Source organism: Elaeis guineensis, chromosome 14 (genome assembly GCF_000442705.2).
Source record: "Elaeis guineensis isolate ETL-2024a chromosome 14, EG11, whole genome shotgun sequence".
Lineage (NCBI taxonomy): Eukaryota > Viridiplantae > Streptophyta > Magnoliopsida > Arecales > Arecaceae > Elaeis > Elaeis guineensis.
In genome coordinates this window covers 50,105,208-50,125,503 of record NC_026006.2, presented here as the reverse complement: position 1 = coordinate 50,125,503, position 20,296 = coordinate 50,105,208, and the positions used below count along the sequence as shown (strand labels likewise).

The window sequence follows — 20,296 nt, the reverse complement described above, 5'->3', positions numbered from 1 at the left end:
CTCTTTTTCTAAAATATATCATTTATTATTTTTTTTAAATTTTTTCTCCTTATTTTTCTTCTCCATGTTCTTCTACCGTCTCCCTTGTTTTTTTCTTGTCCAGGCTCTTCTGCCGTTTCCCTTTTTTTTGGGGCGGGGGCGGTTCCTTTCTTTCCTGACCCATCCCTCTCTCTCTCTCTCTCTCTCTCTCTCTCTCTCTCCTCCCTCCCTCCATCCTTCTCCTTTTTTAAATTTTTTTCACCTTCTTCCTCCTCAGTCGTGAGAATGGAAAAAGCAGAGGAAAAATCCGGAACTGTGGAGTCCATCCCTCTTCTTCACTAAAAAAAAATCTTTAAAGAAGTCATCGTGGTCCCGCACCGGTGTACACATACTCTCATTCCGCCGATTACACCAAACTGGTTCCCTTAGCAGCCGAACGACCGGCCTAATTCAACCCTCCGTCGACACCGACATGAGGCTCCTGAGCTCGAAATCTTCGAATCCGGGGAAGAAATCCGACCGGAAGCCCCGGATTCAGAAGGCAATGATCGATCCCAGCGGGGATTCATCCGGAAACACCGATATGAGGCTCCGGAGCTCGAAATCTTCGAATCCGGAGAAGAAATCCCGACCGGAAGCCCCGGATTCAGAAGGCAACGATCGATCCCGGCGGGGATTTTGAGGATTTTGTTTTCGAGAGGCACCCGACGATCAGAAGACAATCCGGAACTGAGGGGCGTCAGACCCAGTGGCCGGGATGACTGCCCACCGGCACGGTTCGAGCTCGTCGGAGACCGAGCAGTACCTGGCCAACGTCACTTTGTCGCCGGAGGCCGCAGCCGATCCGAACTCGAACACGGTTGCGTCCAACGGCCGCCGCAGTTCCACCGCCCCGTTCATCCCGATGGCCTCCCCCGCGAATGATGCGACTCGGGAGGACACTGCGGGCAAAAAAAAAAAAAAAAAACTAAAATTTAACACGTAGCATTATGGGAGGTTATTTTATAATCTAACTAGCTTAGCATTGCACGGCAAATATTTATTTTTTTAAATAATATTTTTATAAATTAAAAATTTAATATAATATAAAAAATATCATCGGTGATATTAAATATTCTTAATGAAAATATAAATATTTAAAATATTTAAAAAATATAATATTTAAAAAATATTTTATTTTATTTAATTATTTTATTCTATTTATTTTATATATATTTTAAATTCATGCCAATTTTGAGATATTAAAAGGCAGATTAAATTCAAGAAATATGCAGAAAATGTGGGACCTTTATCAAAAATATCTTCTTGATAATTAATTCGGGATGGTTGTCTTAGAGAATGATCCATGACATGAATCATGGAGCAGATCCCTCCAGGAGTGAAGTCCAATTGGCTCTTAACCCTTTTCTCCAGGTACTGGATCCTCCATTTGAGAAACCTCTGCTTCTTCTCCTCGTTGCTGAAGGCCTTGGCATAAAGCTCCTAGTTTTGAAACTCTCCGTAGACGTTATAGCACACAACGTGGCCCTCCTTGTCGAACCCGTGCATGAAAACCACCTTCTCCATCTCTGACAGGCTAAGGTCCTCTTCGAGAAGGGTGTCAATACCGAACTGCTTCCTCCAGATTATGGCATTCTTGATCATGGCCATGGTCTCCTTCACCTTAAACTCCTTGGCACGGTGTCGCTCTTCTCGTCACCCACAAGGGGGATGCCCTAGATGAACACCTCCTTCGGTGCCATCACGACCGTCGGTGCTTCACCAGAGGCCTCTTTTTTCGGCTCTGCAGTCGGCACTGCTGGAGTCACCTCCTTCGTGGTTGGCGGAGTGATGGGGACCACGGTCTCCTCGATCACCTCCATCGTCTTGGCCCCATCCTCATCCACCATGACGGCCTTCTCCTCCGTTGGTGGCGACGGAGAAGCCATCTCCTCGACCACCACCATCTTTGGGGGTTCTTCCGATTCTGCTGGCTTCAAGAGCTCCTCCTTTGCTTCCACTACCTTTGGAGGCTCCTCCGACTCCTACTCGGCTGGAGCAGGGGCGGACAGCTCCTCAACCTTAGCCTCCTCCTCCTTCGGGGCAGCAGCGGTGGCTGGAGGTGGAGGTGGCGGGAGAGGGGAGGCTTCGGGTGGAAGGCTTGAAACGAACGAAGAGGAAACACGTGGCTCCCCCCCACCCCCATAAAATACCACATGTTAAACCGAGGAGGAAGCGAGAGAGGGAGAAGGGACTCGTCCTCTCGCTTTGTCCAGGCAACACTCCATCGTGACGCATGACGGCCCCAACTCCTTCCTTTCGATCCTCTTCTGTGGGTGCTTATGATGATGGAGAGGGGGAGGTCGCTGCCGACGATGCACGACAGCTACCGCGATGATGAATGATGGCCGACATGTCGATCTCAACTGGCACTTTGATGACGGCCCCAGCTCCATTTCCGTGCACTCCGACGACAACACTACAAGAAAAGAATATTTTTGCGATGGAATTATTTGCGATGCAAATAAATTTCGTCGTCAATACAGTATTTATGATGAAAAATATTTTTCATCATAAATAATAAAATATTTATGATGAAGATATTTTTTTATCAAAAATAGTTTTCTATCAACGACAGAAAAAAAAATTTCATCATAAATATGAATTATTTATGATAAATATTTTCATCATAAATAATAAATCATTTATTTTAAATTTAAATTTCTAAATATTCATGATAAATTTTTTTTATCATAAATAATTTCAGTATTTATGATGAAAAATAATTTTTTATCAACAATAAACTTATTTTCAATGAAAATATTTCATCACCAATATTTGAAAAGAAATAAAAAATTTAAAAAAATTCAAAAATTATAGATTATTTATGACAAAAATAATCCATCATAAATAATCAAGTATTTGTGACCAAAAAATATTTTCATCATAAATACTCAATATTTATGATGAAAATATTTTCATCATCAATATTTAAAAAAAATAAAAAATTTAAAAAATTCAAAACTTATAGATTATTTATGATGAAAATAATCCATCATAAATAATTGAGTATTTGGAATCAAAAATTATTTTTATCATAAATACTAAATTATTTACGATGAAAATATTTTCATCATCAATATTTTAAAAAAAGTAAAAAATTTTAAAAATTTAAAAATTATAAATTATTTATGATAAAAATATTCTGTCATAAATAATTGAGTATTTACAACCAAAAATTATTTCCATCATAAATACTAGACTATTTATGATAAAAATATTTTCATCATCAATATTTCAAAAAAAATAAGAAATTTAAAAAAATTTAAAAACTTCAAATTATTTATGATGAAAATATTCTGTCATAAATAATCAAGTATTTATGAGCAAAAATAATTTTTATTGTAAATACTTAATTATTTATGATGAAAATATTTTCATCATTAATATTTTAAAAAAAATAAAAAATTTAAAAAAATTATAGATTATTTATGATGAAAATATTTTATTATAAATAATCGAGTATTTGTGATCAAAATTTATTTTCATCATAAATACTCGATTATTTATGATGAAAATATTTTTGTCATCAATATTTTAAAAAAAATAAAAATTTAAAAAATTTAATATTATACATTATTTGTGATGAAAATATTCTATTGTAAATAATTTAGTATTTGTGACCAAAAATTATTTCCATCATAAATGCTGGATTATTTACGATAAAATATTTTCATCATCAATATTTCAAAAAAATAAAAAATTTAAAAATTATAGATTATTTATGATAAATTTTTTTTATCATAAATAATCAAGTATTTATGATAAAAAATAATTTCCATCATAAATAGTCGATTATTTATGATAAAAATATTATCATCATCAATATTTAAAAAAAATTAATAATTTAAAAAAAATCAAAAGTTGCTTATTATTTGTGATAAAAATTTTTCATTGTAGATAACTATTATTTACGATGAAACTTTTATTTTCATCATAAATACTCGATTATTCATGATGAAAATGTATTCGTCGCAAATACTTAAAAAAATTAAAAATTTAAAAAAATTAAAATTTATTATTTATGATAAAATTTTTCATCATAAATAATATTATTTATGATAAAAATTTTATTTTTATCATAAATATTTTTATTTACGATAAAAATATTTTCGTCATCAATATGTAAAAAATCAAAACTTTAAAAAAATTATAAAATTTAAATGATTAAAGAACCCTAGACACTTAGACATCAAATGATTAATCAATTCAAAAAATAGGTTAGCTACTGGTTCACAATACTATGACTTAATATAATTTTTATGAGGATTTTAATGGTCTCATGCATATTCTAATATAATCAATTACAATGATGCACTATTATAGTTGTATCTAAACATAACAACTAATCATGGCATCTAATCATATCTCTAAGATATAAAATCATAATCATGCAATATAATTACAACATAGCAACTTAAGCATATCATATGCATGAATACAAAATACTTCTTTCACTGTTCTTCTTCTTGGGACATCACTATCGCACCCCTACATGCCATAAGAGTACTCCATAGAATAGGAAGAGAGGGTCTTTGAATCCTACTTGCTCTTATGACTAGACGGCCTAGTGATGAACCCCAATTCAAGTATTAGGCTACTAAAAAAGATTCTATACATACATCATACATTTAACTAAAAACATATCTCTAAGATATGCTAGGATTTGGATGTTCAATTGGGTTCAACCCTTGACCCAACTTGAACCAAACCAAAAATTCAAGCTTGATCACAATCAAGATAATATTTTAATCTTTAATTATATAGATCAAGATAGGCTCTGATACCACTGTTGGATTTTGATGGCGCAGCAGAAGGATTAGGTGTTTAAAATTTTTATTTGAAAATTTTAAATACTTGATGCACCAGAAATCCTAATGCCTATGAATCCTTGACTATATCAATCAAAGTATAATTAAATTAAACTTGGATAAGAAGAATACCTGTAGTGCTAATTTAATTTTCATAAGACGTCCAAGTATCAACCCTCTAATGGTGATCCATACAAAAATTGAACCAAAGACAGCGCTCCTTCTTTACCTTACTTCAAGAGTTCTAGTCTCTAGAACTCGACTAGCCTCGTACCGATCAGATTTCTTCAATAACCTGACTCCACCCTTTCAGAGCCTCTTCTGAACTTCTGATTCTTCTTTTGATGAAAAAATATTTTTCATCGTAAATATGAATTATTTATGATAAATATTTTTATCATAAATAATATATCATTTATTTTAATTTTAAATTTTTAAATATTCATGATGAAAATATTTTTATCAAAATAATTTTAATATTTATGATAGAAAATATTTTTTTCATCGATAATAAACTTATTCCCCAAGAAAATATTTCATCACCAATATTTAAAAAAAATAAAAAATTTAAAAAATTTTAAAATTATAGATTATTTGTGATAAAAATATTTTATCATAAATAATTAAGTATTTATGACCAAAAATAATTTTTATTGTAAATACTCGATTATTTATGATAAAAATATTTTCATCACCAATATTTTAAAAAAAATAAAAAAAATAAAAAAATTATAGATTATTTATGATGAAAATAATCTATCATAAATAATTAAGTATTTGTGATCAAAAATTATTTTCATCATTAATACTCGATTATTTATGATGAAAATATTTTTATCATCAATATTTTTTAAAAAAATAAGAAATTAAAAAAATTCAAAAATTATAGATTATTTATGATGAAAATAATCTATCATAAATAATCATATATTTGCAATCAAAAATTATTTTTATTTTAAATACTCTATTATTTATGATAAAAATATTTTCATCACTAATATTTAAAAAAATAAAAAATTCAAAAAATTCAAAAATTATAAATTTTTTATGATGAAAATAATTCATCATAAATAAATGAGTATTTACAACCAAAAATTATTTTCATCATAAATACTCAATTATTTACGATAAAAATATTTTCATCGCCAATATTTGGAAAAATAAAAGATTTAAAAGATTTAAAAATTATAAATTATTTATGATAAAAATATTTCATCATAAATAATAGAGTATTTATGATCAAAAATTATTTTTATCATAAATACTAGATTATTTATGATGAAAATATTTTCATCACTAATATTTTAAAAAAATAAAAAATTTTAAAAAATTAAAAATTACAGATTATTCATGATGAAAATATTCTATCATAAATAATTAAATATTTATGATTAAAAATAATTTTCATCATAAATATTTAATTATTTATGATGAAAATATTTTTATCATTAATATTTTAAAAAAATCAGTACTTTAAAAAAATCAAAAGTTACTTTTTATTTGTGATAAAATTTTTTATCATAAATAATAATTATTTTTGATGAAACTTTTATTTTCATCATAAATACTCGATTATTCATGATGAAAATATTTTCATCGTAAATACTTAAAGAAATCAAAAGTTTAAAAAAATCAAAACTTATTATTTGTGATGAAATTTTTCATCGTAAATAATGATATTTATGATGAAATTTTTATTTTCATCATAAATACCTTTATTTATGATGAAAATATTTTCATCACCAATATGTAAAAAAATTAAAATTTTTAAAAAATTATAAAATTTAAATTTCTGATTTTATGTAAGACAACTGCATTTATTTCTTATAACAGCTGTATATATCTTTTGTCCTTTTGCATAGTAAAGAAGCAAATATGAGTTATGATCTAGATTGAACTTTTTGTATGAAAAAATTATATGAAAGTGTGTGATATTCGTGAATTAGAATGAATAGATTTTTTTGAATGAAATGAGCTATACGTTGATTTGTGACGTAAAATTTATCTGCTCATCGCTGTCACTATTACTAGTGATATCAATGAATCTTTCTGATGGAGTTCTGCCTTAAGCTGCATGAAAGGAGCCTCCACGATCGTTTTTCGCATCGATTGATGCTCAAATGTATCTCTGTAGGAGTTTCAATCATGAGAAGACAAACAATATCAGCACTCATCTTCCTAGCAATGCAAAGTGTAAATATGAGCTTGTGCTTTATAACATCACTTGCACTATCCATAGGTTTGCTTTGATTTTAGTTAATTGCTAGATCTTTAATGCTCACATAATTCTGTGATGTTCTCGTACTCTGACTTCCAGAATGAAGACTCTAAGAAGAAGACGAGCTCCTTGGAGATCGAAGATCTCAAAGCTATCGATCTCTCATAGTGCCCATTCCATTGTGGAAGTTGAAGAGCTGTTCTTATAACAATTATTAGCGATGTAAATTAAACTTTTCATCGAAATTATATTTTTTATATACATATTTTTTTTAAAATAAATCATAGATTAACTATTTATATAAATTTATTTTGATAAATAAAAAATTAAATTTTTTGATGAAATTATTTTAAAATATTTTTAGATAAAAAACTTTTATATTAAAAAATTAATTTTATTTTTCATTATGAATATTTTTTTAACATCATTTTCTATTGTTAAATTTTTTGGATGAAAAAATTTCTTGGTAAGAAAAATCTAAAATTAATTTTTTTATAAAATTATTATTGAAAAGATATTTAATTATTAGTGATATAAAATGAATTTTTATCGTAAATAGTCTTTAAATTTTAGAAACCTTTTTTAGTGAGAAAATTAATTATTGATGATAGAAATTAAATTTACATTGCTAATAAGCTTATTAATGATGAAATTTTATGTTTTCATCGCCAATAATTTTTTTATAATTTTTTTAGAAAAAAATTTTAGTAAAATTTTTTTTGATGAAAATTATTAACGACGAAAACTAAATTTTCATTGCTAATAATCGTATTAAGGACTAAATTATTTTTTTCATGATAAATAATTTTTTTTAGATGGAAAATTTTTTTTAGTGGGAATTTTTTTTGGCGAGAATTATTGAAGATGAATTCTAAATTTTTGTTGCTAATAAATTTATTAATGATGAAATTTTTTATTTCAGTGCCAATAAATTATTTGGGCAAAAAAATTTTTTTAATAAATTTTTTTTTGACAAAAATTATTGACGATGAAAATCAAATTTTCATTGATAATAATATTACTAATGATGAAATTTTTTTCATCATAAATAATTTTTTTTCAGGAAAAATTTTTTTAGTGAAAAATTTTTTTGACAAAAATTATTAGCGACGAAAATAATTTTTTGTTGCTAATAATATTATTAACTACGAAAATATTCATTGCTAATAGTTTTGCATTCAATGCATGTCAACTCGACGTCCCGTCGTGCGAAATCCTCTCCCCCCTCCTCTCTCCCCTCTCTCCTCTCCTCTCCTCTCTCCCTCTCTGTGCTCTCCCTAAGCTCTTCCCTCTCCTCTCTCCCCTCTCCCTCTCTATGCTCTCCCCCCTCTCTTCCCGCCGGTGAGCTCAGCCCCACCGTCTCCGTTGTCGTCCGCCGTCTGTGTCGTTGCTGCACCACCGTTGCCATTGCCGTCCACCAGAGGTAGGGTTCTTCCAATCCTTTTTTTTGTGTTGATCGGGCCAACGAGGGGCGAAGGGGGTTGCAGGGGGAGCCGTGGGTGGCCGACGGCGCCATGAGGCTGGGGAGGGGGTCAGTCGGCAGAGATGGGGTCGGTGGATGGTCGGGGGTGAAATAGGGGTGGGGATGGGTTCGAGGGCGGCTGGGGGCGAGACGGGGGTGAGGAGGTGGCCGTGGGTAGCCGACAGCGCCATGGGGCTGGGGAGGGGGTCGGCCGATGGAGATGGGGTCAGGGGGCAGTCGGGTGCGAAATGAGGGTGGGGATGGGGTCGGGGGGCGGTCGGGGGCAAGACGGGGGAGGGGAGGTGGCCGTGGGCGGCTGACGGCACCACAAGGTTGAGGATGGGGTTGGCTGGTGGAGATAGGGTTGAGAGGCGATAGGGGGCGAAATGGGGCGGGGATGGGCTCGACTGTGACACGGCGGTGCCATGGGGCTGCGAAGGTGGTCAATCAGGGAGGGGGGTCGATCGGGGAGGTGTGGGTGATGGCAGGGAGGTGGTCGGCCAGGGAGGGGCGGGTGACAGTGGGGGGAGGAAGGGAAGAGAGAAAGGAGGAGGGGAAAAGGAAAAGAAAAAAAAAGAAAGAAAAATAAAAAAAATAAAAAAAATATTAATCAAATATTTTATTATTTGATTAATAAAAATTAAATCTGGATCATGATTTAAATTGGATCGAGGTCAGGATTCGGATCGAGATCCTGATTTGGATTGAGATCCAGATTAGGATCTGATCAGGATCCGAGTTGGAATCTGGGTCGTGGAGGGTTGGAGATGGCAGCGGTGCCGCGGGAGGTGGCTTGCGAGGGGTGGGTGATGGCGGCGGTGCCTCAGGAGCAGGGGTCGTATGGGCCGAGTCCGGACGGCATGGGGTGTATGACAGCTCCGGCACCGTAGGAGCAGGGGCCGTGGGAGGCCAAGTCCGGAGCTCGTTTAGGAGAAAAAATATTTTAAAAAAATATTTTTAGGTAAAAAATATTTTAAAGAATATAAAAAATTATTTATTATTTTTAGATAAAAAATATTTTAGAAAAAAATAAAAATCATTGGATCCTCAGGATTAGGTTTACACATATGTTGATTATTGTGATTCGGAGGAGGATCTACATATCGAGGAAGATATGAATATTGATGAATAGATCTATATTCTTTGTTCAATCTTCTTTTGCAATAATAATATACGATATAATTCTATTCATTAGAATATAATTTATTTATTATTATTATTATTTAATATTATATTTATTTATATGTCAAAAAAAATTGTAGGAGACAGATGACGATGTTCGCATTCACAGTCTACCCTAGAGACTGAGATGCCTTCACTAATTTTCACTGCCACACCAGCTCTGTTGCCAGAGGGTCCTGCACTAGCAGGTTCTAGTGAGCCGGGTCTGAGTGATATTATGATACTTTTTATATAATAAAATTTATTTTTTTTATTTGGATAGCTATCATATTAATGATTTATTTATTGTTGTTTCAGATCAGTCTCTACCAGTAGTGAGGCGAAGGCGAGATCCATCGAAAAATCTCGCTCTAGAGTATTGGAGATGCGACCACCCGAGACAGCGTCTCCATATTGAGATACCATCTGGCTACACCATGCCCATTAGGGGATGGTGCGAGCCATGGCAAACTGAGCTGGGCATCATATGCTGTAGCTATGCCCCCGTATTGCTTTTTGATTAGTATCATGTTATGCCGACTCAGAGAGAGATTTTTTACACAGAGAGAGATTTATTTATAGGTAAAATAAATTATACTGTAAATATTTAATTAGCACGGTATTCTTCTAATATTTGTTATTGACAGGATGTATTTGATATTATTGATTTTAAGGAGGATCGCATGCGGCGAGCCGTGGATGCTCATTTATCTTTATATTTTAAGGAGTATCGTCACTACATCCATCAGCATTGGTACCATGTGATGCAGGATCATGGGGTGAAAGCAGTGCGACAGCGGCCCTATGACAACATCACTATAGATGATTGGACTGTTATATGCCGGCATTACGAGGATCTGGCATATCAGGTTACACATCCAAACTTTTTTTTTAGAGTTTAATGATTGAATCATTTATTTTTAAATTCAGTTTGTTACCTACTAATTTGACTGCTAACTATACAAAGAAGATGTGCCCAGAATGCCATGAATCGAGCTAGACAGATTGTACCACATTATGGGGGTTCGAGGTCGTTTGCTCGTCACATGGAGCAGATGGTAAGTAATTTCTAATTAGTATATAATTCTCTAGCTATTTAAAATTTTTTTAATTAATTAATTATTTCTAAATTACAGAGAGATGTTGAGAGTGGCGAGCTTCCTGATAGGATTGATATCTACCAACGGATCCACCAACGACGGTCAGGAGAGTGGACGACGGGGAGCCAGAATCTCTTTGTAAGTTTTTTCAATTATTTTTTTCATTCGCAGTTTAATTTTCAGTATGAAATTAAAATAGCTATAACTTTAATTTTCAAGACCGTATGATAGACATCAGATTCTAGCCTACCCCTGAGGGCTCGACTGCATCCATAGATGACAAGATCTGTGATCAGTTGCTTGGTACGAGATCCTGTTATATTAGAAATCTAGGGCATGGGATCCCTACTCTCTCATCCTCACGCTCGTCCAAGGCTGACATCCATACTGTTTGTGATGCTCGGTTGGTGGAGGTGCAGAGGCAGACTGAGCAGCGAGCTGATGAGTTGATTGTACGTGTCAATGAGTATTAGCGACTCCAGATCCAGATGATGGAGCGGATGGCATAGAAGGAGTAGATGATGCAGTTGATGAGGCAGCAGCAGGCTGGTCCGAGCTTATCTGAGCGCTCCCCTTCTCTAGTCCGTTCTCTTTCTATAGATGCCGATATTTGACGGCCTATTTGTGTAGCTTTTTATTTTTATTTTAGATCTCTTATAATTTTAATTTAATGTAATAAAATGATGAAATTTATTTATGAGTTTATTATGTAATTTTTTTTAATTTTATATTTTTAATTTATAAAAATTTATAAATATAAATTAAATATATATATTTATAAATTATTTTTAAAAAAAATATCTATAAATTATTAGCAATGAAATTATTTCTGACGAAATATTAGTCACTAAAAAATATATTAGCAATGAAAAATTGGTCATAAATAAAATTTTTAATAAATTTAAAAATATTAAAATTTTATATTAAATTAATAATGATGAAAATATTTTTATCATAAATAATTAAAAATTTATTACTAACAAAAATTTACATCAAAAATTGAAATATTTATGATGTAAAATTTACATCGCTAATATTTTTTTAAATTTGATTTTCATAAAATATTTTAATTAAATTAATAATGATGAAAATATTTTTATTGTAAATAATGATATTTGTGATGAAAAATTTACATCACTAATATTTTTTTAAAATTTATTTTTATAAAAATTTTTAATTAAATTAATATTGATGAAAATATTTTTATCGTAAATAACCATAATTGCAATGAAAAATTTACGTCGCTAAATTTTTTTAAAATTTTATTTTTATAAAAAGTTTTATTTAAATTAATAGTGATGAAAATATTTTTATTACTATAATTTAATATTTATTAGCGATTAAAATTTACTTCGAAAATTGTAATATTTGCAACGAAAAATTTACGTCGCTAATATTTTTTTAAATTTAATTTTTATAAAAAATTTTAATTAAATTAATAGTGATGAATAAAATTCATCATAAATAATTAATTTTATCATAAATTATTTTTTTATGATTAAAATTTTTTATCGTAAATAGTTTTTGAAAAAAATAATTTTTTATTATTTATGATGAATTTTTTTTCCATCATAAAAAATTATCAACGATGGTATTATTTGCAACAAATATTAGTGATAAAAATTTCATCGCTAATAACCATTAGCGATGAAAATCGATTATTAATGATAAATTTTTTTATCGCTAATATCCTGTTTTGTTGCAGTGCAATGCGCGATGGCCTTCGCTCCTTTTCCACGAGCATTTTTTTTTTCTTTCTACTACCTTTGGAGGCTCCTCTGACTCCCGCTAGGTTGGAGCAGGGGCAGACGGCTCCTCGGCCTTGGCCTCTTCCTCCTCCGGGGCGGCAGCGAATGTGGGAGGTGGAGGTGGCGAGGGAGGGGAGGCTTTGGACGGAAGGCTTGAAATGAATGAAGAGGAAACACGTGGCTCCCCCCCCCCATAAAATGCCCTACATTAAACAGAGGAAGCAAGAGAGGGAGAAAAGACTCATCCTCTCGCTTTGTCTAGACGACACTCCATCATGATGCACGATGGCCCCAACTCCTTCCTTTCGATCCTCTTCTACGGGTGCTTACGACGATGGAGAGGGGGAGGCCGTTGCTGACAATGCACGATGGCTACTGCGATGATGCATGATGGCTGGCACGTCGAGCTCAGCTGGCACTCCGACGATGGCCCCAACTCCTTTCCCGTGCAACAGCAACGCGTGATGGCCTCCGCTCCTTTTCCGCAAGCATTTTTTTTTCCTTTTATGTGGTAACATGGCCAAAGGAGGCCCTATATTGCTACCACGTGATGAACGGAGGCTTCTCCATTGAGAGGCCTCTATTTTTATCCCCCATAAAATGCCACATGTTAAACGGAGGAGAAAGTAAGAGAGGGAGAATGGACTCGTCCTCTCGCTTTGTCCAGGCGACACTCCATCGTGACGCATGACGGCCCCAACTCCTTCCTTTCGATCCTCTTCTGCGGATGCATACGATGATGGAGAGGGAGAGGCTGCTAACGACGACATGCGACGGTTGCTGTGATGATGCATGATGGCCAGCATGTCGAGCTCAACTAGCACTCCGACGACAGCTCCAGCTCCTTTTCCATGCAACGGCAATGCGCGATGGCCTCCGCTCTTTTTCTACGAGCATTTTTTTTTTCCTTTTACATGGTAACGTGGCCCAAGTAGGCCCTATATTGCTGTCACGTGGCGAACGGAGGCTTTTCTATTGAGAAGCCTCCATTTTTATATGTATATATATTAGATGTGTCAATACAGAATGCCATCTTTATTCTATATATTATTTTATTATTATTATATAAATAGATCCCTTCTCGATTTAACCCATCAATCGGCCTTAGGCAAGGAAGTTTCTTGTCTCCTTATTTGTTCATTCTCGTCTCTGACATCCTTTAGAGATTGTTAAAATTAGCTGTGCTGCATCAATTAATAAGGGCCTATAGACCAGGGCGGCAGGGGCTTTCTATCTCTCATCTATTATTTGCTAAAGACCTCCTATTGGTTGCCTATGCTATCACAAGAGATTCTATGTGCCTCAGAATGATTATGGATCCTTACTGTGCTTTATCGGGGTAGGTAATCCATATTACAAGTACAGTTACCTCTAGTCCTCTTGATCACATAGTTAAAGGTCAAATTAGAAGACTCCTAAATATGAATTTGGCAGTATTTAGGTGTGCCAATGGCTGGTAGCAGGCAGCATTGATCTTATTTGCTACCAGCATTGATCTGATTTTAACTTTTTGATTGATAGAATAGATGTTCATATAGCTGGATAGCAATAGAGGGCTTTTTCCTTTGCAGGAAGAGCAACCTTGTTCCATCTATTCTAGCTTCTATTCCTATCTATACTTTGTCAACTATACATATCCTCTTTACAGTTCTACAGCTGTTGGAAAGGGACTTCAAAGCATTTCTATGGGGCCATTCCGTGCGAAAAAGGGGCATACATCTGGTTTCATTGAATTTGATTTGTTCACCTAAGTCTCATGGTGGGCTAAGGCTTCAATCTTTGTAACTCAAACAGCAGATGCTTTCGGCTAAGCTGGCAGCACATGTGGTCTTACAACCTCAGCCCTTAGGGTTACAAGTAGTTGCTGCTAAGTATAAAAATTTCTTGGGTTTTGGGTTATGTATAGTAGTTCATGCAAAACATCAATGATTTGGCACCGAGTTTGCTTAGTGGCATATCTGGTTCAGCTGCAATTTATTTGGTCTTTGGCGGATGGCACTCGAGTCAATCTTTTTTAGCTAATCCCATACTGTTCTTCACTTCCCCTCAATGTGTGGCCTACATTCTTTAATATGGATGTGGATCTGCCTCATGTGCAGGTTGCTAATTTTATACAGTCAGATCGAAAGTGGGACAGTGGGGCTTTTGCAAGGGTGTTCTCAGTTTAGATGATAACCCACTTGATCAACAATCCCATTGCGCAAGGTCCATAGACTGATATGATCAGTTGGAGCACTAGCCTATGGAACCTACTAGTATGTTATGGAGTTAAGGTTTTCTGTTAGAAATGGATCATATCTAAATTGCTTTGCAAACTGCTTTATATGAGAGGCATTATAACATGATTAATTCTGTTGTGATCTTTGCTTTCATATAGTGGAACATATTGAGCATATTTCAATTGCTTGGGTTTTCCCTAAGGAATGTTGGTGGCTTCTAGCACTCTACTTGATTTTATGTGGTAACACTTAGAATCCTTTGCCTGTGCAAACTATGCTGTCAGTGGCCCAGGAAGAGAGGCCGAAGATGGCTGCCATGGCATATACCTCATGGTTCATATGGAATGCTTGGAATCTCAAGCTGTTTCAGCATCCTACCATGTGCTCCATGTAGTTGGTAAGGAATGTTATGTATTTCTATCATGATTTGCTTTTATATGTTGACTCGGTTGGGTGATAACATAGTCGAGGCATTGGGGAACTTCTTCTGGTTCTTTCTCACATTTGTCTTGTCACTTTTAGCGTCCTGGACTTCTCTGCTACTTAGTGTTCTCAAAATCAACTTTGATGGATGTGTGATCCTATCTGCAGCTGGTGCCGGTTAAAGTTATGCTACCATGGATTCTAGTGAGGCCTTAGTTGGAGTGGTAGGCATGGGGCTTAATTCTTGTATCATCTCTCTTGCCAATCGGTGCGAGCCCAGGCTTCGTTCAGGATGTTGTCTGCTTGTTTTAGACTAACTAGATTTGGATTGAGGGCGACTCTGCCACTATAATGCAGGTAACCCTCTTTATCTGGCTAACTAGAAACAATCTATGGTGGTGTTCGTTGTTTCGCATACTTATCAGGAAGATAATCAGGCAGCAGATTGGGTTGCCTCCCAAGCACTCCACCAAGGTTTGGTCCTTATAGCATCCGGGCCTCTTTCTTCGCACTTCATGGGTATTCTCTTAGCTGATGGTATATGTGATGCAATTTTATTTATTTTGGACTACTTATACTGTTTGGTTGTACATTTGCTTGCACCAAAAAAAGCAAGAAAGAAATGATTGTCATCATCACCAAGTTTCCAAGAGCTTGACCGTCTTTTTCTAGATACATAAAAGCTAAGATAAAAATGAGAAATATCATAATATATATTGAATGATTATTACATTACCTAAGTGCATGTGGATAAGTAAAATGACCTAAAATAGGCGGATAAGGATTTACAATTCTAATCAAAGATCACTAGTTGGGTTAAAAAACATTATCTTAGAGATTTTATAATCAAAACCTTTGAAATCCGAATTCTAATAAAAGAAAGCTGACATGAAATAAGAAAAGGAGGAAAGAAATCTTATTTTACAGAATTTTTTATGAAAATAATTAAAATCTTCCAAAAGAAAAAAAAAAAAGTGCTGGCATGCGGAGAAGAAAGTAAAGAAGGAAATAAGCAGTGCTAAAAGAAAGGAAACAAGAAGGAGAAAGGAAGGATTTGGTATATAAATCCAAAATAAAAAGAAAGAAAGATCTAACCATGGACATGATCCAAATTCCAAATCATATATTTCAATAATGAATAAAGGTGCTACATTCTAAATGTACCAAGGTATTTGACTAATTTGACGCTTTTCCTTTCTGTTTTGGTTTTCGCAAGAAGACTAATTTCACAGCTTTGGGCTGAGGCTTATGCATATGCCGTTAGCTTAGGACTGTTGCCTATACTCTTCTCGTGGTTCTATTGTCAAATATTTGTAAGCAATGCAATCACTTTTCTTCTTCTTCTTCTTCATCTTCAACTCCTTGACACAAATTTTTCTCTTTTATGATTTTGTTGATGGATATGCTGTGATCACAAAAAATATCACTGTCGATAAGTCTGGGCATGGAGATTTCATGACCATTCAAGAGGCCATTAATTCAGTTCCTGACGGCAATAACCAATGGATTAGGATTCATGTTGTGCAAGGAATCTATAGGTTTGTTTTCTTGGCCTTCTATTTATATGTACTGAAGTTTTTCGGAAAGATTATTTCATATGCTCATATTACTTTTGGTTCCTCAACGTTCTTTGTTTATTACATCACATCAAACATGAACGCTTGCTTTTGATTGTTTCGATCCTCTCTATCTATCGATGGATATATAAATGTAGAATCAATATTTAAGAAATCAGAGAGCTTATGGCAATGGGGTAAGGCAAATTAGTCCTGTGTTGACATAACCCAAAACGATCTTCTTTCTTTGGGAAAAGATATATTTAGCATCCAATCTTGTTATATGGGACAAAACGATCCTTTCCATCCAGCTAAAGACCATCTCCACTGTTATTTTTCGATTAAATGATGATTATAAACCTAATTTTACTATTATTGTGTCACAAGCATTTTTTGTAGAAGGATCCATGTTTCCTTTTTTTTTTTTTTTTTTTTTTTGATAAGGCAGTTCATTCAAATAGCTTTTGTATAAATATAATTAAGAGAATCAAAAAATAAAAGATTCTAAAATAGTCCGAGAGCCACCTCCACCTTGAACTACAAAACTTAATGACATAGGCTGCTATTAAGTCAGCCACGGTATTTGCCTCTCGAAAAATATGTCTGATGGTCAGGGCAGACCATGTTTCATCACTATTTAGCAGTCGGAAATCTTGATGTTATAATCATTATTAAGAACAGTAGAGCTGGTCTTTAGTTGAATAATAGAGATTATTTATCCAACCCCTCAAAAAATGAGTTGGCAAAGGACTAGCAACCTTATTGGCAATTTCAATCAAGAAGAATTGGTGGCAAGTTCAACTTTTAGACCTATTGCTGAATACAAGGCATCCCAATTTAATTTAGGCACCAAATATGATAGAACTACATTTTATATCTTTCACTGTTTGCACAGGGAACAGGCCTCCATACCATCCCAAAAGGAGTATATCTTGCTAGAAGGTGAAGGGCGCCAACTGACGTCAATTGAGTGGGATGAGGCGGCTCCCAATGATTTGATTAATCAGAACATCAGTCTCTCAAATACTATACTTGCTGAAGGAGCGTTTGGTGCTACTTTCAGTATCCTTGCAAATAATTTTGTCATCAAAGATATTACATTTAAGGTAAGCATACATGGACCCCTCAAATCCACTAATAAAAATCCAAGATAGATATGTCCTTATTTTAAACATTTTCTACAACCAACCTATCACAAAAGAGAATGTCAAGACCACAATTGACAATCATGTAGCTTTTTGTTATTTGAGGAACATGCATTGTCCAAAAATTATGTAGATGAGAGTTTCTATGGTAGGTATGATTGACATGGTTATCTGACAAGAACAGCAAGAAAAAACAAAAATGACAACAACAATAAAATCTAGTCTTACACTATATAGAAGATATCTTATCGATCCAGATATATTCTTCCCAGTTCAGAGCTCAGAGCTTATACAAATATAGTGATAATCTTCTGCTAAATTTCACTACAAAATACCTAAATGTCATTATAATTTGGATTAAATTCAAGGGGTAGACAATTTTGCCTGCCTTCGGTAGTTAGGTGTCATCAAAATATTAATATATAGGTTTGGTGAGTTCAGTGGATAGAAAATATATAGCTCAAAAATAATCTCATTTTCATTCTTCCCGAAGCAAAAATCTAAAGCATGATTAGATATGTTCATATTATCTACATTGAATGAACCATATGTATTACTAAAGTAAATCCTAATACAATGCTCTTTTTGGTAGAATACATACGACCACATCAAATATGGAGCCAAACAAGCAGTAGCATTATTCGTAGGAGGAGACAAAGGCTCCTTTCATCAGTGTGCATTCTTTTCCTACCAAAACACATTGGGTGATTTTAAAGGCCGACATTATTTCTACGACTGCTGGATTGAAGGTGCTGTCGACTTTATCTTTGGATTTAGCCAATCCATCTATGCGGTATTATCTTTATTACCCATGCAACTAGAACTTTCGACTACAACCTTTATATAATCATGACTAAAAATCTATACTTATATGGTTGGAAATAGAAGATATATATAAAATGAATCAAAATCCTCCTAGAAGCCAATTGAATGGTCACTTACTATCAATCATATATATGTATATATAAACACCCACTACTAAATGATGCATGAATGGTAGTGGGTGATTTATTTGGATCCTCACCTAACTATGCTTGGCAAGAACTATGCATCATGTATAATGTCTTCTTTTTATTTTATCATGCAGAAATCCACTTTGCATTCCATCATGGAGGGACCAATACCAGGATGGTTAACGTTACATGCCAAGACTGGACCCGACGTGCCGGGTGGCTTTGTGTTCAAGTATTGCAAGGTGTATGGGGGCAAGACATTTTTAGGAAAAGCATGGGATTCCTACTCAACCGTGGTTTTCTATAAGACGTACATGGCAGACAACGTTGAGCCCTTGGGATGGGATGCTTGGCAAACCGGATATAATAAGTAAGATCCATCTATGCTTTTGTCTAAAACTAAGTGGTTGAACCTTGGTAGACCGGAAGGACTCTTGGGGTCACCTTCATAGATTGGATGGTATCTATTAGAATTTATGGGTCAACAAGGCCATCAAGTATATCTTTATTATCTTATTGAAGACTTACTTTTAGTCAGAGTCGATTAAAATAAATCAACTTAAACAAATTCCAATGCATGCTAGTGTAGCCCACATCCGGATGGAACTTAATTAGATAAATTCCAACAATGTTTAGTCATTATGTGTATTAGGTGGTTTAGACCAGCTAAAGTCTTAGACCCGCAAGATTAGTATTTGTTCCCCCTGGCTCATTCAAGTTATGCACAGCAAACTTATTTGCATCCTCACATACTGAGTTTCCAAGTAGGCCTACTCAAAGAGAGTGGGTTACATAAGACTATTTTGGCAAGCATATGTTTTAATAAAAGTATGGATAGGCCCTCCATCCCTTCCTCTTCCTTCTACCAAAGAGAAGAGAGTGGGGAAAAAAAATCATGGCAAGCATTCACCCAAATTTGTTATTAGTTTATGTGGGTCAGTTTGGTCTGTCATAATTGGTGAAGGAAGCATTTGCAATCTGAAATGATGCATGAGATTTTCACTTGAAATGCTAACACTGAGAAATTTTCATTATTTTTCTGAAAAAAATAATGTCTCAATATGTATGTATGCATGCTGAAAAGCTAATTTTAATGTGGATTTTAGGAACCTAACAACATTTGCGGAGGATAGTTGCATCGGGCCAGGCTCAGATACCACACACAAAGTGACATGGGAAAAGAAACTTGGTCCCCAGGAATTGAAGTATTTTGCCACAATCAAATTCATTGACCGGGAAGGCTGGTTGTCACAACAACCCTGATGAGATATTCTCATGTCATATGTTGCTTTGATTTGTGCTGTGGGATGAATAAAATCAATTTCTCGTATTATATAAAATTGCTTGCGATATGTCCAAAATGCTTTCGTATGACCAAATTGAAGTAACCAATTGGTTATCATGATCGTTTAGTTATTTATTTATTAACATTTTGTTTTCATCCTTTGCCTCCATGTGCTAATGGAACTAAATTCTCACACT

The 20,296-nt window shown here is 34.2% G+C and overlaps 1 long non-coding RNA gene across 1 annotated transcript; it reads left to right on the top strand.

Moving 5' to 3' along the window:
• Window positions 1-18,459: 18,459 nt before the first annotated feature.
• Window positions 18,460-20,056, top strand: LOC109506601 (uncharacterized). Its single transcript, XR_012136655.1, has 3 exons — window positions 18,460-18,654; window positions 18,949-19,184; window positions 19,921-20,056. It is a non-coding gene; the product is annotated as an uncharacterized lncRNA (long non-coding RNA).
• Window positions 20,057-20,296: the final 240 nt, after the last annotated feature.